The sequence below is a fragment of the Peromyscus californicus genome, unplaced genomic scaffold (genome assembly GCF_007827085.1).
Source record: "Peromyscus californicus insignis strain IS unplaced genomic scaffold, ASM782708v3 Scaffold_8__1_contigs__length_139910024, whole genome shotgun sequence".
Lineage (NCBI taxonomy): Eukaryota > Metazoa > Chordata > Mammalia > Rodentia > Cricetidae > Peromyscus > Peromyscus californicus.
Window position 1 is genome coordinate 25,792,550 of NW_026294606.1, and position 25,347 is coordinate 25,817,896.

Below are 25,347 nucleotides of genomic sequence, written 5' to 3' on the forward strand. Positions count from 1 at the left end.
ACAAATAGACACAGCATGGTGACTAAGGAGAGCAGGATAGATATGACAGAAAAAGTAGTCTAGAATCTTAACATTGAATCTTAGGGATCAGGGAAACACAGTAAATGTGGGACAGAATATTGGATTAAACTTAAAACATGATGGTGAGTGTTACCTGTTCCTGTAACACAATCTAGACTCACTTAGGAGTTGTGCCTTCAGGCACACAAATGTGTGAGGGGGTGTCTAGATTAAGGTTTGCCTTGTCTGAAAGGGGTTCTCTTAAGAACATTAATTGATATGAGAAGCCCCATCTTCACTCTGTACTGGACCATTCCCTGAGAAGGAGACCCTAGGCTGCATGGAGCCGAGCATCCATTCCTTACTCCCTGCTTCATTACTGCGGGTGGGACATGACCAGCTTCTGGAATGTCCCATCACTGTAACTCCCTGCCATGATGGACTGTAACCCAGAACTCTGAGCCAGAATAAACCCTCTGTCCCTTGAGTTGCTTTTGTCTGAGAATTTTTTTTTTTTTTTTGGTTTTTCGAGACAGGGTTTCTCTGTGTAGCTTTGCGCCTTTCCTGGGACTCACTTGGTAGCCCAGGCTGGCCTCGAACTCACAGAGATCCGCCTGGCTCTGCCTCCCGAGTGCTGGGATTAAAGGCGTGCGCCACCATCGCCCGGCTTTGTCTGAGAATTTTATCACAGCAGCAGGCAAAGAAACTAAGACAAGGCGAGTGACATATACAGCTATAAATTTATATGTGTGTGATTTCTCATATCACTATTTCGATAAAGTTTTAAGTTGGTGGAAAAAACCAGAGATATTACAAAGAATGAGAGATCCACCTCAGAAATTTGAATTTCTCATGTCAGGTGGTGGCTGATTGTAGGAAGAAATATAAATAGAAATATAAATATTTAACAAGTCAACTAAACTCTGCCTGTTGTGTTTAGATGAGGAAACAAATACACAAGTTTTCACTGAACCACTGAGTAGAGGGGAGAATAGAAATGAATAAAGCAACAAGATAACTACTACTATTATTGGGGACAGGGGCTTTAAGCAAATCTGTTCTGGGGACAACTAAGTCTCAGAGGGTAGTACCGGGGTGAAAGGCTTAACGAAGAGTGAGCTGTTGATTGGCTTAGCAAGTGCAGAATCTACAATTGGTCATTCGAGGTCAACGCAGTTATAATATGATGACTGTTCTAACTAGAGTCATGAACTAACAGCTCGCTCTCACTGGTTCTTCATCTGGTAATGTTCAGTGAAGACTCTGCTTCCCCCGTGCCATGTTGTGAACTGCTCACCTCTGCCATGTTCTCCATGCCAGGACGGATTCACAACCCTCAAACCATGGGCTAAAACAAATCCTTTTGCTCTTAAAAGCTTTGTCACTCATGGAGATCTTATCTATTTCCCCTTTCCAGGGTGGTCCATGCGTCCCTCTTTGAGTCTTCCCTGTTAGTTAGCTTCTCTGGAGTTGTGGGTTGTTGCCTGATTACCCTTTGCTTTATATCTAGTATCCACTTACAAGTAGGTATATGAGGGGTGGGCAATGGAGGGTAGGGGATAGGGGATGAGAACATAAGGGGATGCAATGGTTGAGCTGGAACAGGGAGGGAAGGGAAATGCAATGAAAGAGATACCATGATAAAGACATCATGGGGATAGAGAGAAACCTGGTGCTTATCATGCAAACACGAGGACCCGTGTTTAGTCCCCAGAACTGTGCAGAGAGCAGGGGTGGCAGTGTGCATTTATAATCCCAGCACTGAGGACGCAGAAACAGGTGGATCCCTGGAGCCCACTAGCCCCCGAGGCTAGCCAAACTGATGAGTCCCAGGTCCCAGTGAGAGATCCTACCTGAAAAAGACAAGGTGAATAGTTCCTGAGGACAGCACTTGAGACTGACTTCTGGCCTCCATACTCAAGAGTGCACAGACAGACAGACAGACACACACACACATGTATTCCTTTTTTTTTTTTTTTTTTTTGGTATATACATATACCAAAAAGAAAAAAGAAAAGCTAGTATAATGTATAATACAAAAAAATTAGTGCTGTTAAAAATAAGACAAGTAAGTTTCTTGTAACAATAGGAAATACACCTCTTAGAAACTATCAAGACCTTATCCACTCCAGGATCAACAGTATGACACTTTTCCTAAAGAACAGAGTACCTTGGAGCTCTCATGTATGCACAGGGCACCTTAGGAAGTCATTTTCCCAAGATTCCTTTCACCATGTTTAGCCACCTGAGCACTCAAAGGTCAACACAATCATGGTCCCAGAAGGCTTACCTAGCTGCCATGTCAGTTGGTTTTTGCAAGTACACAGAATGCAAGAGTTGCAAGGTCATGTAGGCTTCTACTCAGATAGCAAAGAAAGGTCCAGGCAGGCACCATGAGGCAAGGTTGAGCTCCCTTCAGACAGCCCCCAGAGGATACTTTATGGAGTCCTATAGGTGAGGCTTAACCTTAGTGGGGTCTCCAAGAATCTGGAGATACCAGAAATATCGAATGTCTGCAAAATAAATAAATAAAGCCTCAAGCAATATGTAGAATAGATCCAAAAAAGTAGTCTTAAGTTTGGGACTGCTCAAGGTGTTTGGAGTTTGTGCTCTGGCTGCCAGACAATAAGCTATAGGGTTAAATATTTGTCCTGATAGATTCTGATCTTGCTATGACATCATCCTTCCCTTCTATATACCACCCCTCCCTTCTGGAAAAGGAGTGTTTACTTTATGTCTTTGCATCTTGGAAGTATACAGTTGGTTTCTATTTTACAGGGCTCATGGATAACAGTTTCCCTGGACAACAGTTTCCCTGGAATATTTTGGGGAACACAATACCACCACACCAACCATCTGTAATTCCAGCTCCAGGGGGATCCAATGCCATCTTCTGATCTCCAAGGGCACCAGGCATGCATGTGGTACACATGCAGTCAAAATATTCACATATCTAAAATAAATAAATAAATAGTAAATAAATAAATAAAAAGATGAATAAATAAATAAATAAATAGTAAATAAATAAATAATAAAGCATCTTTTTAAAAAACAGACTGTGGTTATCAAGAGTTGGAGATGGAGACAGGTGGTGGTGGTGCACGCCTTTAATCCCAGGGCTCAGGAGGCAGAGGCAGGTGGATCTCTGTGAGTTTAAGGCCTGCCTGGTCTACAGAGCAAGATCCAGGACAGGCTCCAAAAGCAGCTACACAGAGAAACTCTGTCTTGAAATAGTTAGAGATGGGGAAATGCAGAGGCAGAGTACAGAGGAATTTTAGGGCAGCGAAACTACTCTACACGGTCCTTATATTAATGAATATTATAGATTTGTTAATCTCTATAATGCAAACACCAAGACTAAAACCTAGAGACTCTGTGTAATATTATGTGCCACTGTAACAGAAGCATGAATCCAATCATGACCACCACTTGAAAAAACCAAAAACTCAAGGATAACTTGTGGGAAAAAGGAAAAGGCCCATTTGCAAAAGTGAACATATCAAAGAAAACAAGGCTATTTACACAAATACCATCTACCTGAGGATTTCAGGACAAGGAGTTGCAAGAAAGCATGAGAGACAGGAACCAGAGGCCTTCTGGATGCCACGTGACCAGCCTTTCTGATGCAGAAGCTACTGCTGTCTACAGGCTCCTAGACACACTAGGCTCTGCAAATCTGAACATGAAAAACCTCAAGATTTGCATCCTTTCTATTTCTTTTCCCAGGAGCAGCAAATTCTGTAGTTAATTATTTGGGTACAAAAGGTGTCTTTTCCCCACTCCGGGAACAAAAGAGAAAATCCAGAAAGGCTTCTTTCCCCTGAGGAACCAGGAGAGACCAAGGAAAAGCAACTTCCCCTGGAGGACAGGTGTGTAACAGTCACTGGCAAACATCTTTCATCCCCTGGTGGCTTCATTCAGAGGATTCTTCATTATTACAGGGAACTAATGATACATTGCCCAGCAGTACAAATTTAACAGTTTTTTTTTTAAGTCAACAGAGGGCTTATTTAGGTTTTCATCAGCAACAGTAAGCCCATGGATTGTAATACATGTGTCATTCTGGCCAGGCATGGTGGGATATACCACTCATCACAACACTTGGAAGGATGAAACAGGAACACTGTGACTCTAAAGCCAACCTGGACTACACAATATAGAGACCTTGTCTCAAAAGAACAAAAACAGAAACAAACAAGCAAACTGGAAAAATGTGAAATGTACCACTCTGGGGTGGGATGTTGATGAAGTCCAAAGCCCAGGAGGCCAAGCACCTGGAGAGACAACAATATATGAAATGATCTCCTGCTCAGTTTTCCTGTGATTCAAAGATTATTTGGAAATAAATGAATAATAAAGTCTACTTAGGAAGAGAACTCAAGGACACCCGCAAGTTTCTAGAGAGTGGGAAGGAGCCAAACTCTAAGTACTCATGAAGACAATGGATTTTAAAAGCATATCAAGTTTCTATCTTACTAAGGGGAAGTGGGGACATGCTTGGTGAGATTGGTTGGTGCATATGCTGGACAGTAGATAGATGTCAATGGTCCCTGGATGACATTGTGAGAATTGTTGTTCCTTGGTGCTCTGGAAACTAGGCCTACATAGCCCTGTATATTTGATAGAAAAGACCTGCTGAGGAGACAAATAGAACACTCACACCTGCACTCCAGGGTTGTGGGAATGAAGTTGGGCAAACGAAATATGAATGAAATTATTATTCAAACTAGAGCCTTACTGTTTCTCAGGTAGTGAGTGAGGTAAATATGCAGCACTTGAGAATATTATTTAGTAAAATTGGGCATTTGTGGCCTTAGCAATTGGAGGTTATTGAAGGTTTGGGGAAAGGAAATAAAAGTGTTTAAATGGTTGATTCTACATGTGCATTGTGTGTGTGGATAAATAGATGTGTGTGCATTTCATCAGATATAGATCTAAACAGCCTTTGCCAGCCTCCTCTCAAAAGGATTTTAATGATCAGGCACCCCAGAGCAGGCATGTTTGTATCTGTCATTTTACAACTCAAGTCAAACTCTTCTTGGTGGCCTGTGAGATGGCAGAAGTGAGAGTGTCCGTCTTTAAGTTTGTAAGAGGAGATTAATTCATTAATCTATGAATTCTACAGCTGATTTAAACTCCAAAGCCTTTGCCCAGGGTCTTCAGTATCACAAATAGACACACTTACATATAAAGCAGGATTGGCCACCTTTCTGTACACAAGAGTACAAGGTACTCAAAAAACCTTTTATTTCCTTTCCCACCGTTTCTATTGGAGTATTGTAATTATTTCCTTTTTCAGATGTTTTGTGTGTATGAGTGTTTGCTTTTATGTGTCTATGTGAAACACATGTATGCCTGGGAGCAGCAGAGGCCAGAAAGGATCATTGGATCCTCTGAAACTGGAGTCACAGATGATTGTGACTCATCGTGAGGGTGCTGAGATCTGCATCCAGATCCTCTCTGCAAGAGCAGCAGGTGCATCAAGCCATCTCTGCAGCCCTGTATTTTTTTAAGTGGGCCAACTTTTACTTTACCATCTGCCTACCGAATATATGTTTGAAGAAACTAATTTGTCTTGGTAAATTTTTCCTTCTGTCAGATTTCACCTTCCTTTCTACTACTCATTTTAGGAAATATTTCTAATCTTTTTCTCACTTCTTACCCATTTTCCATTCCTGTGCTTTGGGGTCCTTTGATGTTAGGAGTTAGAGGTAAACATGAGAAGGAATATTACATTGCTATGGTCTTCTCTATAAGTGGAGCTGAGTCCTCTGTGGTAGACTATTTTTCTGGAAAATGTGGATTCTGGGTCTTGAGTGAACATAAGAATAAATTGTAGAATTGTTTAAAATGGTGTCTAGAAGATACAACATCTAGAAATGAACCAACATGTCTGCAGTCAGATGACTGTTTTATCACAATTTAGAGTACCTCATTTTTAAATGCCTCTTTTCTATAGAAAACATTTGTCTTCATACAATATATTCTGATTATTCTTTCCCATCTACCAACTCCTCCCATATCCTCCCCACCTCTCCACTCACCCAATTCCATATTCTCTCTCTCTCTCTCTCTCTCTCTCTCTCTCTCTCTCTCTCTCTCTCTCTCTCATAAACAGGTAAAGAAAACAAAACAGAATTTTTAAAAGTTGATTTGTAAAAAAAGATTTCATTTCAAGAATTCTTCCCATTGGAAGACATAAACAAATGTCTACCCCATTTTATATGGTACCAGTGACAAACCAAGGTTTGGCTGCACCAAGGTGTAGCTAGAGAGTTTTCTCTCCAGGTCCCGCCAAACCCCAGCAGTCCCGTAGCCCACTTATAAAATAAGCACACAGATGCTTATATTATTTAAACTGTTTGGCCTAAAGGCTCAGGTTTCTTATTAACTGTTCTTATATCTTAAATTAACCCATTTCTATAAATCTATACCTTGCGACATGGCTTGTGGCTTACCGGCATCTTCACATGCTGCTTGTCATGGTGGCGGCTGGCAGTGTCTCTCTCCATCTTTCTGTTCTCTCAATTCTCCTCTCTGTTAGTCCTGCCTATACTTCCTGCCTGGCTACTGGCCAATCAGTGTTTTATTTATTGACCAATCAGAGCAACACATTTGACATACAGACCATCCCACAGCACCAAGGTCCATCTTGGGGAGCCTATAAGTCTACTGAGTCTTATCAGTACGGGTGAGAGGTTACCTATAGTAGTGTGGGTAACCTCAGAACAGCCACACCACCGAGAAGCTTCTCTTCAGCATGATGGCAGCTCCCCATAGTTGTGTAGCTGGTGTCCTCCCTTCAGTAAACCTTTCACAGTCTGTTTTCTCTAGCACTCCCCACCCAGACCACAAGTCCGCTGCAATTAGGGCAGAATTACATACTACCAGCTGAAAGGCCTGAGAGTGCATGGGCAGAATCTCAAGTGAGGGTCCAGTGATGCTCCCCATCCCCCCCTTTTTTTTTGGTTTTTCGAGACAGGGTTTCTCTGTGTTGCTTTGGTACCTTTCCTGGAACTCACTCTGTAGCCCAGGCTGGCCTCGAACTCACAGAGATCTGCCTGCCTCTGCCTCTCGAGTGCTGGGATTAAAAGCATGCATCACCATCGCCCTGCTTCCCCATCCCCTTCTATGAAGGAATGTCAATCAACAAGCCCCATCCTGGGGCTGGGGAGAGGGGTCTCTTGCAAGTAGTCATATCCTTTGCTTTACATCTAATATCCACTTAAGAGTGAGTACATATCATGTGATTCTCATGAGTAAACTGGAAGTGGGGGGCAATAAAGGATAGGGGATGGGGGATGAGAACATAAGGAGATGCGATGGTCGAGCTGGAACAGAAATGGAGTAAGAAACCAATGAAAGAGATACCTTGATAGAGGGAGACTTCATGGGGATAGGGAGTAACCTGGTGCTAGGGAAGTTTCCAGGAATCCACAAGGACGACCCCAGCTTAGACTACTAGCAGTAGTGGAGAGGGTGCCTGAGCTGGCTTATCCCAGAAATTAGATTGGTAAATACCCTAACTATCATTATAGAGCCTTCATCCAGTAACTGATGGAAGGAGATGCAGAGATCAACAGCCAAGCACCAGGCCAAGCACCAGGAGCCCAATCGAAGAGAGAGAAGAGGGATTCTATGAGCAAGGGGCATCAAGATCATGATGGGGAAACCTACAGAGACAACCAAACCAAACTAGTGGGAACTCATGAACTTTAAACCAACACCTGTGGAGCCTCCACAGGACTGGACTAGGCCCTCTGCATAAGCAAGACAGTTGTGTGGCTTGATCTGCTTAAGGGGCCCCCTGGCAGTGGGATCAAGATCCATCCCTGGTGCATGAACTGACTTTTTGGAGCCTACTACCTATGATGGGACACCTTGCACAGTCTTGATGCAGAGGGAGGGGCTTGGACCTGCCTCAACTGAGTATAGCAGGTTTTGCTGACTCCCCATGGGAGGTCATACCTTTTCAAAGGAGGTAATTGGGGGTAGGTTGAGGGGGTGGGAGGAGGGAAGAGAGGGGGATCTGTGATTAGTTTGTAAAATGAATTTAAAAGTTTCTTAATTAAAAAAAGTCAATGATCATCAAAAAGATGAACAAAAACAAGTATTGGCAAAACTGAGAGTAAATTAGCAAATTGTGACAGACATTTTCAAAAGCAATAGGGAGTATCCTCAAAAAATTAAAAGTGGAACTACCATGTCCCTAGCAGCCTCAATTCCAGGCAAACACCCAGAGATGCTGAAATCAGTAGGTTGAGGAGATGTCTACATTGCCATGTGCTTTGTAGTACCATTCATAATAACAAAGCTACAGGGACAAGATTGTACACCAACAGATACATGAATTTTAATAATGAGACATGATAGATAGATAGATAGATAGATAGATAGATACATAGATAGATACATAGATAGATACATAGATAGATAAAGATCATGGAACACTAATACTCAACCTTATAAAAGCAGGAAGTTCTACCACCTGCAACAACATAGATGCACCCAGAGGACACTATATCAAGTGAAATAAGCCAAGCACAGAGAGGCAAGAAAAGTGTGGTGATTTCAATTGTAAGTGGAAGTCAGAAAAGCCAACCTTGTAACAGTAGAGTACAGAATACTGTCTGCCAGTCAGTGCCAGGAAGAGGTGAAAGGACAAAAAAGGAGAGTAAGCCAATGAGTACCTGAGTAGATCCAAAGGTTCAGCCACTGTTGGGTTGATGGCCTATAGTACAGCATAGTTAGTAACCAAGGGTCAGGTATTTCAAAACAAATGGGAGAGGATTTCAATTGTTCTCAACACAAAGACATCAGAAACATTTGCAGTGACAGATATGCTAACTACCCTAATTTGGTTATTCTGTGATGTATAAACATCCCAACATGTGACAATGGACCCTACAGCTATAGACAGTTAGCCCTTAACTCTTAAAGGGCTTTTGTAGAAATTCTACCCTGGAATACGTAAGGCACAAAGAGCATTGTAACCTTTGTAACAAGTGTCAGAGGAACCTCTGATGCAGTTTGTGGAAGCCACTCAGAAATGTCCCCAAAATAAACATAAATGCTTTGCTGCAGGACTCCATGGATTTCCATTCCAGATAATTAACAAAAAGAGTTAAGGAAGCTCTGAGGCTGAGAAGTTCTGCGTGGCAACCTGTCTGCTATTCCATGTCTGTCCAGAGCTTTCCTGATTCATAATCTTATTCCATTCACAGTCCCTGTTGTGTGATATTTTGTTTGTGTTGTGATAAGTAAAGCTTGCCTAGAGATCAGAGGGCAGAGCTAGCCACTAGTTAACCATAGAAGCTGGGTGGTGGTGGCTCACGCCTTTAATCCCAGCACTCGGGAGGTGGAGACAGGAAGTGATAAGGTAAAGTGGAGACAGGATCTCAACCTTTTTGGTTGGAGGATCTGGAGAGGTAGGAGGTCACTGATGGCTGCTCCTCTGTTTCTCTGATCTTTCAGGTTATTACCCTGATATCTGACTCCTGGTTTTTATTAATAAGATTAATTAGAATTGTGCTTCAGTCACCAAATAACCACACTGAGCCTGATGAAATGTCAATGCCTTGAAAAGCCATCTTCCTCTTTTACTTCTTCTGAGATACAAAGGATCCTTCCTTGAGTGCCCAGAAGACCCACTCAAGTATGTGTCATTGTCCTCAGCTGAGTTGTGTGTGCATCCCTAAAGGATCAGACAGCATGGGAACTGGGCCTTTAGTGGTCAGGACCCGAGCCATACAACAGGAAGGCAGTGAACAACCAACAGAGCAGCCAGGAAGAAACAGAACGGGTACTGAGGGGGCAACTCCCAATGTACAGGCAACATTTAATTTACTTTCTATAATTGATTTTTCACATGATCCCTTTTCACAAAGTAGACACTGTGGCTTCAAAGCTAGCAGAAGCCTCTTGTAGAGGCAAAGAGAGTCAAGCACTGCTTAGCTGACCAAAGCATTATTATTGTCCTAAGTCCTTTCCGCCTTACCACACCCACAGAGGCACTCCTGGGTGACATGGCACATATGGCAGTGGGTAGTAGGCATAGCAACAAATCTCCCATAGGCATACCCAGAGACAAAGGAGAGAGCCAGTTCCAGCTACCACCAAGCCCTCTGGAGAAACTCATTCTCACAATCCAGCTTCTCTGGAAGCACTTCTGATATCACAAGCTGTATTGGTCAGGGTTCTCTTAGGAACAGAATAGATAGAATGCATTTATTAGATTGGCTTACAGGAGGCTGTCCAAGTAGTCCAACAACGACAGTCCAATGGATTGATGTCTCAGCTGTCTCAATCTGATACTGAAGGCCTGGAGGATTCCTGGAGAGCTGCTGGTATCCAGTCTACATTGGAATCCCAAAGAAGTTTATTCTGACATATGAGAATGAACAGCACATTTATAGGATAGATGAACTTGCTGGTAAGAGTGAGGGCAAGCAGGCAAAAAGCAGTTTCCTTTTTCCATGTTCTTTCAACTGGGCTTCCACTAGAAGATGCCACCTGCTGTGGGATGGTCTGTATGTCAAGTGTGTTGCTAATTGGTCAATAAATAAATCACTGATTGGCCAGTGGCCAGGCAGGAAGTATAGGCGGGACAAGGAGGAGAATAAAGCTGGGAAGTGGAAGGCTGAGTCAGAGAGACACTGCCAGCCGCCACGATGACAAACAGCATGTGAAGATGCCAGTAAGCCACAAGCCACGTGGCAAGGTATAGATTTATAGAAATGGATAAAATGGATAGAGATTTAAGCTGTAAGAAAAGTTAGCAAGATGCCTGCCACGGCCATACAGTTTGTAACCAATATAAGTCTCTGTGTTTACTTGGTCGGGTTTGAGCGGCTGTGGGACTGGCAGGTGAGAGGGAGATTTGTCCTGACTGTGGGCCAGGCAGGAAAACTCAAGCTACAGCCACCCACATTTAAGGTGTATCTTTCTGCTTCAAATAATCTGATCAAGAAAATCCCTCACTTACAGGAGTTCCACAAGCTTGTGTTTCAGTTGACTCCAGATGCAGCAGTAAAGTTAACAATAAAGATTAGCCATCAGATCTATATCTTTGTGTAAAATGCCACCTAACGGAAAATGATGGTCTCTGAAGTTAGTGACCATGTGTGAAAATAGATGAGTTATTTCACAAAGCATGAGTGGACACCGAGAACACTATGCTCAGTGAAATAAGCCAGTCACAAAAGGGCAAATACTCGTGCTCACATAAGGGTCCGAGAATGACTCGGAGTCACAGAAAGTGGGATGGGGGTTACTGAAAGCTGGAAGAAAGGAAACTGGAGATTGAACTTGGGGGATGGAAAGTTCTGGGAATGGATGGTTACTCACCAAGTTGAACATACTACCTCAGAGTTGTGCATTTAGACAAGGTTACAATTTTGTTATTCACATTTTACCACATGAAAGTGTGAATTCGCTGAGATATAGTCCTACAAAACAGTCTCATTTTCTTTTACATTGTGTTGGTAAACTGGGGACTGGAAAACATTTCATGGATATTTATCTAGGATTCTTCCAAGCATCCAACAGTTCTATCATAGATGGGGAATGAAGACTTGACAGTATTGTTCCTGGGAGAGTCAAAGGCAGTTGAGTAGCACACAAAGGACCCAGGTCACTCACTGTGTGGTTTCTCAGTCCCAACTCATTCCTAGACATAAATCTCTCAGGGAAGAGTCCTTGCCTCAGATTGTTAGAAAGTTCCCAGGTAGTTCTAATGTGCAGCTAGAGACAGCTGCTTAACAAGGAGCAGACTATGGGAGGTGTCTGTGCCATTTTCAGTTCCACCTTGGGAAGCAGGAAGTCAACTCAAGTCCAACGTCTCTAAGTCCCCAGCATAAGCTCCAAACCATTTACAGATCTCACAGCACCCCTGAGGCTCACTTACTTATATGGAAGGATTAACACTGATCATCTAATTTCTTTAGAGTGTTGTGCCATTGCTTCTTTTATTCATGTATCATCTATTAACACACTTTTATGTTTTCCACACTGGAAGTGGTGCTGCAGCGCACCGGATGCACAGATACACCCTTGGTACTCCAACGTTAATGTTCTGAGTACATATCCAGAGCAGGATGGCAGGTCATAGGGTTGTTCTAGTTTTCAGTTTTTTGAAGCCTCTCAATGCTGTTTTCATGAACAGTTCCCATTACCACCAACTGCGCTTAAGTGTCCCGGTTTCTCTACAGTCCAAGCCAAATCTAGTACCTCTTGTCTTTTTTATAAGAACCACCCCGACATTTTGTAACAGATGCATGAGGTGGTATCTCCTCATTAGTTTGATTTGTGTTTCCTGATGATCAGGGACATTATGCTAAGTGAGATGAACCAGCAGCAGAAAGAAAAATAATGCTCAACTCCAGTTATGTAAAGGCTTCTAAGATTGTCAAAGCCACAGAATCAAGGAGTAGCATAGTAGGTGGCCATGGCTGGGAGGAGAAGAGAGTGGGGTCAAAAATCATAAAGTTTCCGTCAAGCAAGACTAATAAGTGTGGTTGCTGCATAACATGCAGGTAGCTAACAATACCACATTGTGTATAAAACAATGTTGAGAGTAGATCCTTTAGTAAGTATTCTTTCAAGAAAATAAATAATAAAATAAGGTTGGGGGATGGCTCGGTGTATAAATCATTTGCATGCCAATTGTGAAGACCAGAATTTGTATCCACCGAGCCCAGAACCCAGGTAAAAAGCCAAGCAGGCACAATAGCAGCCTATCATGCCAACACTCAGGAGGAAGACACAGGAGGTCCCTGGGGTAGGCTGGCTAGCTAGAATCGCCAGAAATGCAGAGCTCTGGCTTTAGGGAGAGACCTTGCCTCAAAAAATAAAGTGACGAGCAACTGAGGAAGACACCCAAAGCCAACTTTGGGTCTCCACACACGTGTGCACATGTGCATGCACACACACATGTACACATACATAAGTACCTACACACATGCATACTCACTACACACATGCCATGCAGCCCCCACAAAAATATACTAAACGAAATCAGTAAAATAAAAATATAGGCAAGAGTAGAAAAGAAAGGCCAGTGGCAAGTGCAGTGTGAGAGAAGATTCTAAAAGAGCCGAGGTGGGTGTTCACAGGGTCTTGGATATGGGGGTAATATATATGAGATGAGTTACAGGGGGCAGGTCCACCTTCAGGACAGGGCATTTCAGACAGTAACAGGACCCAGGCATACAGTGATGCTTAAGCTATGCAATGCCCCCTAGGAAATCTTCTGAACAGATCCTGAACTATCATCACAAGAAACCCTGAGAATTCCATCAAGAGTGTCCCTCGCTTTTCTGTGGAAAGCATCCCTGAAGCATCTGAAGGTCATGTTATGTACAGTCAGCGTCAAGCAACTGAGGCACAGCTAACAGGAAAACCTAGGACCGCTCCAATAAGCATTAAATGGAGACTTTCCGTAGTAGTAGGGAAGAAATGATTCAATGAGTAATAAATATTTGCGCAAGAAGAGAAAAGGCTAGTTCAGAAAGACCAGCTGCGTGGGAGATAATGCTTTGAGGAGTAAGACAGCCATTTTTAAAAACTGTTGCTTTGACTTGAACTAAGAACAAGCAATGTGTTCTACGAATGTTGATGAAATAATGTCTCTCAATAATCTACACAAAAAGCAGAGCACAGCATACCTTAATTAATCCCAGTGTCAGGGAGCTCACTAGTCTGCTAGCTTAGCTATACTGGGAGCTTCAGGCTCAGTGAGAGACCCTGTCTTAAAAAATAGACTGGAGAATAATAGAGGAAGACACTCAGTGTCCTCTTCTGCATGCTTCTGTATGCTTCAGCATGGACACATGCACTCAGACGTGTAAGTATGCACACACCACACACAAAATCAATAAATAACAACGCCCCTGTGTCCCTTCACGTGAGATAGTATTATGTCCTAGTAATACATACAGCTTTGTAGCAAAGACACTGAGGATCCGTTGTTTCCCATCATGACCCCAGGGCTGCAGCTGCCCCGCATCACCCAAGAGGGTCAGACTCAAAACTCCAAAAATAGTTTCTACGGAATACCTATCACTTTTACATCATCATAAGTTAAAAAATCTAAGACACAAGCAAAATCAAGTCAAGCCAGTTTGTTGGGGCTGTCTGGACAATGAGATGAATAACCACCCTTAAACTATCCAGAATAACATTCCACTAAATATTTAGCCTCTCTAAATTTCTAGATCGTGTTATGCTTTCCAGATCATTTGCTTTGAAAAAGGAAAAAGAAAAGCTCACTGTGAGACTCATGCAATGAAGAAAAAATTAAACAAATAATAAAGTCTTTAGATAGTCTGGGGACACAGATTTTTGTCACAGACTATGGGTACTGGGAAGAAAATGCTCCATCAATGGTGTTAGGCCTGTCTGACAAGACAAAGAGGAAAAAGAAGAAAAATTTGAGGGGCAAGAGACAGGGGGAGGGGGACAAATTGATTCACTGTAAATAATGTCCCTGAAAGGATCTCAGTCCTGAGTCACTTCAACAGGAGAAAGGTGACCCGGGCACGTCCGCTAGACACAAAGTCATGACTCATGCTGAGCCAGTGTATTCTCAAAATTACATTTTCCACATCATCTGAGCTAATATGCTGGAGTAATGTGAAATAGTAAGAATCAGGCTTTGTAAGGGGGGGTTCTAACTTGCAGTTTTCAGTGTGGAAAACAAAGGCAATTCTTCTGAATTGGTCCACTGCAAGAAATAAACCTGTTAGGGAAGGATACCTATTCTGATTCTCCAGACTCTTCTTCATGGAAATATATATTAAATGCCCTCTTTGGAAGTGGAAATACAGGGTTGGCATTTTTTTAAATACCAATGGTCATGTGCAGTTATATAGGACATAGTTGCAAGTCATACACCAGATTTTAAGTGGGGCATTCTTGAAGCTCAGATGAGTCTGGTTTCTTCTTACTTGTTTTCTGTTTATTATCTAGATGATGCCAGGAAGTTTAAGTGTCCTGTCCCAGGCATGGAATAAAGTGCAGACAGAATACATACTTATTTGAGAAGGAAGGAAAGGAAGACTCGGAGTGAGGTTAAGGAAAGGATCGCCACTTTACGTTTGCATTTTCTTCCTGGGCAGTTACCCCACATCTGTCCAGCTTATGGGGCATCCATCTGGAATGTTCTGTTTCTCCCTCAGCACCTTAAATCAATGTCTGCAAAGACTTCCCCAAGACGCGAATGCCCTCGTAAGAGAGGAAAATACAGATTATTTCCCAAGAATCCAGATGGTTTGCAGTGACTTTAACAGTTGCCAAAAGCAAATGCTCCGTCATCTCCTACCTCTCTCATCTCCCATGGGTCCTAGGCTGCCCACGAGGCTCTTCCTCCCCACCCCCTCCCCTTTTCTACCTTCTCCTCCGGCCATGAGCATTGTCTGAATCACTTCCAAGGAGACTTTCCTCACAAGAGATGGGTTGAGGGAGAGGAGGGGACGGCACCGTCATTGTTCTTAGACAAAGACAGAGAAAGACAAGACAGAAGGGTGAGTCACGCAGAGGACAGAACGCAGAACCTCATCTGCAATGCAGGGCCTGGTATCCCAGATGTTACCAAAGCACGGTCCCTCCCTCCAAGAAAAATTGGATTAGTCACCATTCTGTCTCCTAATGGACACACTCTGTGCTCTTTAGAGCTTCATTTACTGGGTTAATAGTGCTTTGCCTGAGTTCCTTTGCTATGGAAAAAAAAAAGAAAAAAACCTGTAAGAAGAACTATTCTGGGTGCAGTCCACAGCCACTGACACGAGTAATATCGTATTCATCACAGACAGACCTCGTATCTCATTACTGCTGAAGAGCTGCCTGGAGGCATCTGAGCCTGGCCAGGCCAGGCCTCTCATGTGGAACGGTTCAGGTATATTGTGAAATGATTTAATGCGATAATAATGTCCACTTTGCGAGATAGATTATGTTTTTTATAGTGGCTGATGGTTAATGAATGATACATTAGCAAACATCACTAAAACATTACGGGGGAATGCAGATGCTGGCTGGCACGGGGTGCTTTCTCCTGCTACTTTGTGGCTCTCTCCCCGAGTGGTCTTGCCGCCACCCTCCCCCCCACTTCCTTGCCTAAAGACGGAAGGCAGAACTTACAAGAATCAGGAAACTTAATTTATTTTTTTTTTTTTAAAGAAAGAAAGAATCCCAGCTGTGTGGCCCTGCCTCCCGCCTCTCCTCACCAGAAGGAGGCATGAATACTAAAAGACATTCAAACATGACCTGAAATATCTCTTCTTAAATCAAATGAGAATCAATGAAAGTACGAACCTGAACAAATACATTATATGTTGACCCAGTTTATTAGATGAAGCCGTTTACCCTGATTTGATTTATCTGGCAATACACAGCTCAGCTGTGAAATGAAATAAGCCGAGCCCATTCACCTTATTTACTGTATCATCCTGGCCCTCGCTGTCAGCCTTTCCATTACAAATCTCTCTCTGCGGCAGTTTCCCAGCTTTGCTTCCTGCTGTCGCACAGCATGGCCGACCCCACCCAGTAGGGCAGCCCAGGAGGAGATGGGTCTAATTCTGTGGTTGTCTTCACGGTCTCTGCTGCTGAGTGACCGGGGACCCTGCAGGTGCTACCATATTGGTAAGACTTATTCACACTTAGTAAAGAGACCTCTCCTTTATGTCTTTCTTCTGTCCTTGTCCTTTCCTAAGTGGACATTTCCATGTGGTCCTCTTTTCATCGCTGTTTATTGTGGAAAGTAAAAGCCTGCCTGGTTCCAAAGACCTGACTCTACCATCATTGGGTCTTCATGGACAGTGAGGGGATGATGTCATGGAAGATGTGTGATTCACAGAGGACCTGTCTAGAGGATCCTGATTCCCAGATCCAGAGAAGAAAGGAGGTAAGAAGAAGGTGGATTTTATTGATGTTTCATTGAAAGGGTAATAAATCGGTCCCGATGCTGCTCCAGCCTGCTTCCCTCACCCCCACCCACAAGCATACAACCTCATGAAACCACACATGGGCAAGACCCTTCTGGATGACTTCCCACACATCTCCAGACTCCAGTGCAGGGCGCGCTGATACCCAGTCCAGGGAAGAAGGGCAGAAAGACCTAGGGAACCAGGGAGTGGCACAAGAGCGCCCTCTACCCACCTGTGAAGTCCCGACTACTTCAACCTGGACTTGGTGATAGCCTGGGGCTCTCTGCCTGACAACTGACCCTGAAACCTTAGGGGACTGCCAGGTGACATGGCAGGCTGGCTCCAGGCTGGCCCTGTCCTAAAAATGTCACTAAAGTGAAAGAAATGAGATTAAAAATAAGTTGTGGCCATAGGGACAATAAGAATGAGAGGTGGGCTGTGTAAACCAGTTTGGAGAAGCTAGCAACATTGGAAGGTTGGTAACGGACATGGCCACCTAGAAGAAATGACCACACTGAGAACGTGTAAATGCCTCTGGGTGATATCTTACCCAGAGCAGATGGCACTGTTTAATTGAACTCACTCAGAAAAGCTCCATACGACAGGTACAACAGGGGGCAGATGTCACCATCCTAAAAATGGAATGTCTTCACTATAGTTTGGGTCTAGAATGTTCCCCAAAGGCCCCATGTGTTAGATGCTTGTCCTCTGGTCCGTGGCACTATTGTGAGGTAGTGGATCCTTTGGGGGTTGTGGCCTAGTGGAAGGTAGGTCATTGGGGTGGGGGTGTACCATTGAAGAGCAATGTGAGACAAGTCCCTCCCACAGCCTCCTCTTTCCAGGTTGTCATGATGGGAGCAGCTTTGTTCCACCTCGTACCCCACACCATGCTGTCCTGCTTCACCCCAGGCCCAAAGCAAGGAAGCCACCCAACCATTCACTGAATATATGAGATAATTAAATTTTCTTCCTTTTAATTTGACTTGTCCCAGATACTTTGTCAACTTCAGTAGAAAGCTGATGAACAGTCTGTGAGCAAGCAATGGGATCCCCCCCCCCAAGAACCCTCTCTTCACTGTGCTCCCAAAAGGCTATTGGTGAGACAGGAGTAGATATTTTTTCAGAATCAATGGAGAAATGCTAGCAATACACATATTAAAAGAGTAAGGGAAAAAATGAGGTGTTCATACAAGAAAAACCCAAAACTGCCAGAAAGAAACACATAAATGCTGTCTCCAATAGGGTTGGCAGTGAACAATAGTCACAAAAGTCAGCGCACGTAGACAGTGGCAATTAGAATGTTACTGAGGTGGGAGGGAGACGGGGAAGTGAGAGACGGTGTAAGGGAGAGAAGTCCTTATGGACAAACCAGGGACAAAGGGGATACGATTTTTATTGGTTATTTGAATTAATAATGGTGGGAATGTATTTGGAAATGTGGGGATAAACCCAAAAGAGAATGCTTATGTAATTTTATGTAACTAAACATGATTCATTTCTCAGGAATAAGGGGTATGGAAGGCAGAGAAGTAAGGATTGAAGTCAGAATAAGGACACCCCTTGCCACGACACTGGGGTCAAATGATAAGCCGTTCACTTTTCACACTCTTTGGAACAATGTCCAACAAAAACGAAAACAAAACAACTATGTAGGTAGAAATAAATGGAGTGACAGTACGCAGGCAGGCGTCGGCTTCCTCCTCTTGGCTTGGATTTATCTTTGAACCTAAAGAGTCCTTGGGTGTAGGATTAGAGAGAGACAGAGGTGTAGACAAGCTGAGCAGTAGGCACTATCTTGACCCTCTGCTGGGTTTGTTTTCCTTCACTTGGCCGCATAGCTTCGGGCATATGGAAGTCCCGTGCATTACAGCAGGCATGCCGGGCAGTGAAGGCTGCTTACCACACAGCAGCCAGAAAGCAGAGGGGCCAGGGGTGGGGGGAGAGCCAGGAACTAGCTACCTCCCTGAGAGACAAGCCCATAGTGGCCTTATGTCCTTTCCCCAGGCCCTATTTGCTAGAGATTCTGCAGTCTTCCACTGGCGTCAATGCTGGTGGCCAAGCCTTTCAGGGATATTTATAGTACAAACCAAAGCACTGGACCAGCAATGGTCTTCTGTAGTTTCTTGATCATTTGAGACTTGTTCATGCTATGGTCCCATATCGTGAGTTTCACAAACTGTTCTGTCTCTCAAGGTGTCCTAGGCCCTGCTTTTCCACGGAGGTTATGTTCCAAGCTTCCCATGTGTGCTTGAAGCTTCAGAGAGCACACAGCCACGCACGTGTACAGTTACAACTGCAGCTATCCTGTACATACATTTTTATTCACTTTGCTTTCTATTTATTCTTTGAGAATAAATACATGAATTGTCATACAATAATAGAATGTATGTTGAACATGTCCAAGGACTATTCCCTCCCTGCAGCTCCATATCTCTCTCCCAACTCCATCCTATATGTCTATGATCAAGTTTAACAACAATACAACTAATAGCTAATTACATTAAGTTGACCAAAATGCTGTAAAAAAAAAAAAAGTTGCTAAAAACTTGTAAGTTGTTTCTTTCTAGAATTTTGCAGTTGCAGTTGATATTTTTAGACCACAGTTAACCCCAGGTGACGAAATAGCAAGTGAAACCTCAAATAAAGAGAATTATTGCAGTCCCATCTTTCCTTGCCTCTCCATTTCTGCAGCTCTTCTCCCAGAGCAAGGCTCTAAACATCTTGTGTGTGGCCATTATCAACTTTCACGTTAGCCGTGAACTTACGTTCTGACCCTGACTTGGCTTGTGCCTCTGCTCCTGAGGTCCTCGGAGTCATGCCCCTCTTCCTGGTGTACATTGAGCAGCAGTGTCTGTATTTCTTCTCTAACCTCACAATCTAATAAGTCACCTGGTGGCAATCCCCAGAAAGCAAGAAGCTTGGGTGAGGCCCCGTGGGAGAGGACACACTGAACTTGAACCATACCCCAGTCTCCACCCCATGCATGAGCAAAATAACACAAAATATGGGATGAGTGACATGGACATTTATTTAATGAACAAATTAGACTCCCCTGCACTCGTATAGATACAGAAAGAACTTCCTTATGGAAGTGTACGTGTCTCAGCTTTGAGACGCACACTCAGTAAATACACGGATAAAAAAGAACAATGTGTCCCGAGCCTGCGATAAGGAACTGCCTCTTCCCCCTTAAGGCCTTCCTTGCTGAGGAACATTCCACGGTCTCATCTTATGGTTCTAACAGTGGAGAATCTGCAGCAACACCTCAGTGATTGGTGGACAGCAACCTCAGAGGCTGTTTAGGAACCTGCCACACTGCCTGCCTGCTATGCTAGCGAGGCTCCTTTCAAATGTGATTTTAATTCTGACATGTACGTCTGGGGAAGCGGTGGTGCCTACTGTAAGGGGAACCATGCTATTCACCTGTATTTTATCTCTTCTAGAACTCTAGCTCATAGTAAGTCAACAAAGCACCACTGAGAACAAGTCACTTACTTGGTGACCAGACATTGAGGGTTTTATGGGATTCAGAAATTCATTTGACACATAATGTTGGTGAAACTGCTATAGCTTACCAGCTTCCCACAGGGTAACTAACCCAAGCCTCCAGCAATGCACCTAAGTCCAACTAGCCTTCTCCTGATGTTCAAGTGCGTTTCAACTTTCTCTTTTGCTCAAACAGTAAAATTTGCCACCACTAATAAGCTAGAAAATACCACTGTATCTTCAACTCAGATCTGCCTGGACCTCATTCCCAGACTTCTAAATATGCTGAGAGAGCTGTCTGTGGACCAGAGAGTTAGTCAGATGTCTACAGAAAACTTCAGGGGACCAAATTAGCAGACAGCAGATGGTCCATTAAACCATATGAAAGCTAGGTAGATCTGAGCCATTCAAAAATTCATTTGTGTTGCTGGGCCCTATCAAGAAAGATTTGTGGAAAACCTCTGGCCTTGTCATGAAAATACTAATATATTCATTGCCACCTTTGAAATAAAGATGGAGCAATGTAGCATGAATCTTAGAGAGTCTTATTAATAAAATCAAACCCGGGGCCAGTTATTGGGGTGAAATGCTGGATGGTCAGAGAGACAGAACAAGCCACAGCTAACCTCACCTGGCCAACTTCTCAGCTGGTCTTGTTTCCTCAGACTGGATGCTTCTGTGTCCTCAGATCCAAATGGCTCTCAGCTGAACTGCTGCTAGAAGCCTGAAAGCTTAACCAGCTAAATGCTTAACCAAGCCAAAATGCTTCTAGTTTCTGGTCCTCACGCCTTATATACCTTTCTGCTTTCTACCACCACTCCCTGGGATTAAAGGCTCGCTTTCTGGGATTAAAGGTGTGTGTCACCATGCCTGGCTGTTTCCAATGTGGCCTTGAACTCACAGAGATCCAGAGGGATTTCTACCTCTGGAGTGCTAGGATTAAAGGCATGAGTGTCACCATTTTCTAGCCTCTGTTATCTAGTGGCTGTCTGTTCTCTGACCCCAGATAAATTTAGGGCACACAATATTTTGAGGAATACGATACCACAGAGCATAAATGCTGTCAGGATTTTCCAAACATAAGACTTAAACATCTTTTTAAAAATTATTTTAATAATTTGTATATGGGTGTTTTGGCTTGTGTGTTTGTGCATAACATGAATGCAGTACCCACAGAGGCCAAAAGAGGCCATCAGATTCCCTTAGAACTGGAGTTAAACACAGTTGTGAGCTGCAGTGCAAGAGCTGGGTATTGAACCTAGGTCGTCTGGAAGAACAGTAAGTGCTCTTAACTGCTAAGCCATCTCTCTAGCCTCAGGGCTGAGCGTCTTAACACCTGACTAAGTAATACTACTGGCAAAGTAGGCAACACCTATCTTCTAGGAAACATGGGTCCAATATTGAACTCACTCTCTCTTACCGTTGCTCTTTTCTTTAAACTGCTTCAAGAATTACCTTCAAGAATATATTTCCTTAACACAAAACCTTTTGGGGAAATTTTTCCCCTCAACTTACAACAGATACAAATGACCAAAGCCTTGATTTTCATATATGTTCTGCATTCAGGGATCTGCCACAGTATTTGGACAGAAGGAAAATGGGTTTCAATTGTTGACACCAGCTGCCCTTTGGGCACAGGCTTCTCAAAGTCCTACTGAAGGGACCCAGGAGCCAAGTTACCAGGACAGTGACAGAGTTCTCTGATCAGGCCCACCATTCAAACTTCCACATCACAGAACCACTGTCACCTTGTGCGGTTAACCTTGGTGTTACCAGCCGTTATAGCACAGGGAGAACTCCCAAGAGCCTTCACGTCAGGCTGCTGCTATCTCCTGAAGTCCTGATATGTCAGTCCATTCGATCTTTTGAAAGTAGATTCATCAGGATTTCACTTGTGCCTGAGTTTGAACAGCTTTGCAAACCCTTAGAACCCCAAGGATGAGATGGCCTGCCTTGTAGGTGTGAGGGCATAAACTCAGTGATACTTCATATGATGAGATGGCCTGATTCGCATGCTTGAGAAAACCGACACTTCTCCTTGTTCCTCAAAGCTGCTACAGTTTACATCATAAATCTTCTGCAAAGGCTCATATGTTAAATGTTCCATCTCCAGCCCATGGTGTGTTGGGAGGGAGTGGAACCTTGAAGAGGTAGGACGTAGTGAAAGAAAGGGGGGTCAGTATGAAAGTGGCCTTGAAGGAGTATTGGTGTCCTAGACCCTTCCTCTCCTTGTTCCCCACATGCCATGAGGTGAGTGACCTCTTGATATATGCTCCGAATATGATGTGCTGTGCTACCACAGACCCAAAGTATCCTGACCACGTGACCATAGACTGCTATCTCTGAAATCAGGAGCCAAATAAACCTCTTCTCTTTTGTCACTACCAGAAAGTTGTCTGATATATCTGCATATAAGACCTAAGTGAACCTAAGATATATCCCAATTTTACCAGAAAAGACTTTAGGAAAAAGAAAAGGAATTTCATGACACCTATAACAAAATTTAACAATATTCAAAGAGGAAAGGCATGATTTGCTTAACATCACTATGTTAATGTTTATACATTTGAATCCTGTGCTCAAAGCCAATCAGAAAACAGGTCTTCCTCAGATGCCCATGTCCAATATTTCCACATTGATTTTTCCCCTATTCATTATAATAAGGAAATGAAATTTAGCTAATTAACAAAACAAAACAAAAAATGTAGTGATGTACATGACGGCTTCTCAGAAGCTCCATGACAGAGAGCTGGCCCATGTCCACTGTGTCTTTTGTCCTTCACTCTTCCTAGGGGATGAACTTCAGGCTGGAGTTCAGGGAGTCTTCCTAGGAACAGCTGAATAATTACAGTGGATGGGAGGAGGGAGGGGGAGAGGGATGGAAGGAAGGAGAGAGAAAAACTGACTTTAAATAACTGTAAGGCTACCAGCCCACAGTGCTCCATCTAGCCCACATCTCCGTTCATGGAAGTGAAAATAATCAGAGAACAAGACATTGTTCTGGGTTTTCTGTGATGTGCAGCTAAACAAACTTATCACAGGGCCATTTCCCATGCCCTCCTATGCTAGTGTGCCTTACACTTTACACTTAAAAGCTTTCATTGAATTTCGTCTTTTCAGCTGCCTCGGCTGATGACAAGACCAAACACCATTACACCTCTTCAAGTCGATTGAACACAACTTTGTAAAGTTTTCACACTCAAGTTTAAATTTGAGTAGCAGTGTGATCACTTCTGAATTTTGAGTTGTAGTAATAAAGTTAATTGTAAACTGACATGAGAAGAACTTTATGTCCGTTTCATTATGTTGTGATCAGTACTCAACAGCCCTCTGTAATGAAAGGCCACTGAACATGGGGACTTAGAGATGCTTGCCTTGGAAGGGATATTAGAGGAAATACATTTTAATAAAATAGCAGTGAATAATAATGGTGATAATAACTAAGGAATCTGGTACAACACCTACCTGTTCTATAGTCAGGACCCTGGAAACCTTCTTCACAGAGGAAGCTTGAATTTAGCTAAGAGAACTGGATGTCCACATAAGATGCTGTTCCCAAATAAGAAGGTGATCTCACAAGATTCTCACAGAACACCATCCCTTACCTCAGTAGTGGTATGAGAAGAGTCACCCTCACTCCTTCTTCAAACCATAGAGATGTCAGCAGATCACTCCTTCCCCAGGGGTTCAGGAGAGGGTCTCTTTCTTGCCTTTTCTAAGCAGTAGCCTTCCGGGCTATCCTTGGTTCCTTGTCCTCTTCCACCATTTCCAAACCCAGCAATGGAGCATCTTCTTCTCTGTGGTTAAATTGCCCTTGTCCTTCTTGTGAGGTCACTTCAGTTATACCCAAGGAATACAAGATGACCTTCTCTTGTCAATACCCTGAACTTAATTACATCTGCAGTCTCTCTTGCTGAGTGAGTGAATACTCACAGGCTCCAGAGATAAGCATCTTTAGGAACCATGGTTCAGCTTGCCGTGCCCTCCACGGCACCTGGTCCTGTGAATACAGCTGACTGGAATCCAGTGGAATCTATCACCAAGAACCACCATAGCCAGTGCCACATGAGACAGCACAGTAATTCATCTTAACCAGCCCACGTTCCTAATCCACAAGATCGTGAGGTATAATAAAACATTGGCTGATGTAAGCAGGGGTGACTTGTAGCACAGGCCACTGAAACAGTATGCTTGGGTTTGGGTTATCCATCCCATTCCCTATATACAGGTTAGTCTTGCGAGAGAAGTATCTGTCTTTGTGTTGGCTGTCAGGCCAAGACTCTCAGAGGACTGTTCCAGCTTCTTCCATCAGAGCTGTTTGAGGAAAAGACACTCAAGGAAGAGATGGGAGTTACTACCTTTGAGTAGAATTGGTTCTGAGTAGGTGAAAACACTCCTGAACAGCTTCCCCATTTCCTCTCCAGATTTGCCACCCTCTGCTTCGTGTATCCCCTCAAAATCTGAAAGAAGGACTTGCTTTCAGGGTGGAGTGGGGAATTGTGAGTCTGACAAGAAGAAAATCAGCCCCTTCTCACTTCGGTCTCTGCTTTATGGTCAGGGGGGACGTGACCACATACCCACCTGCCCACCAGCCACCCCCAGGGTCGTTCTTCCCACCCCTAACCCCACTGGTTGTCTGGATAGTTTTTGCTCTTCCTCTGTCACCATGGGAACAAGATGTGCTCTCTGATTTTATTCTTTGGGAGACTGAGATCCCTGATGCTGATCCCCAAACATACTGTGTTAATAAACGCTCCTAGACAATTGAAAGCACTCAAGAGCCCGTTTACAACTACAAAGGACTTTCCAGATGACATGCCACTTGTTTACTGGGGCTTGACTAGAGACATTTCTTTTCCTGGAATGCACACTTCATTTCTTCATGAGCACAGACCACTCATTTCATTACAGAGACACATGTCCCTGGGAGTGGAAGAAGAAG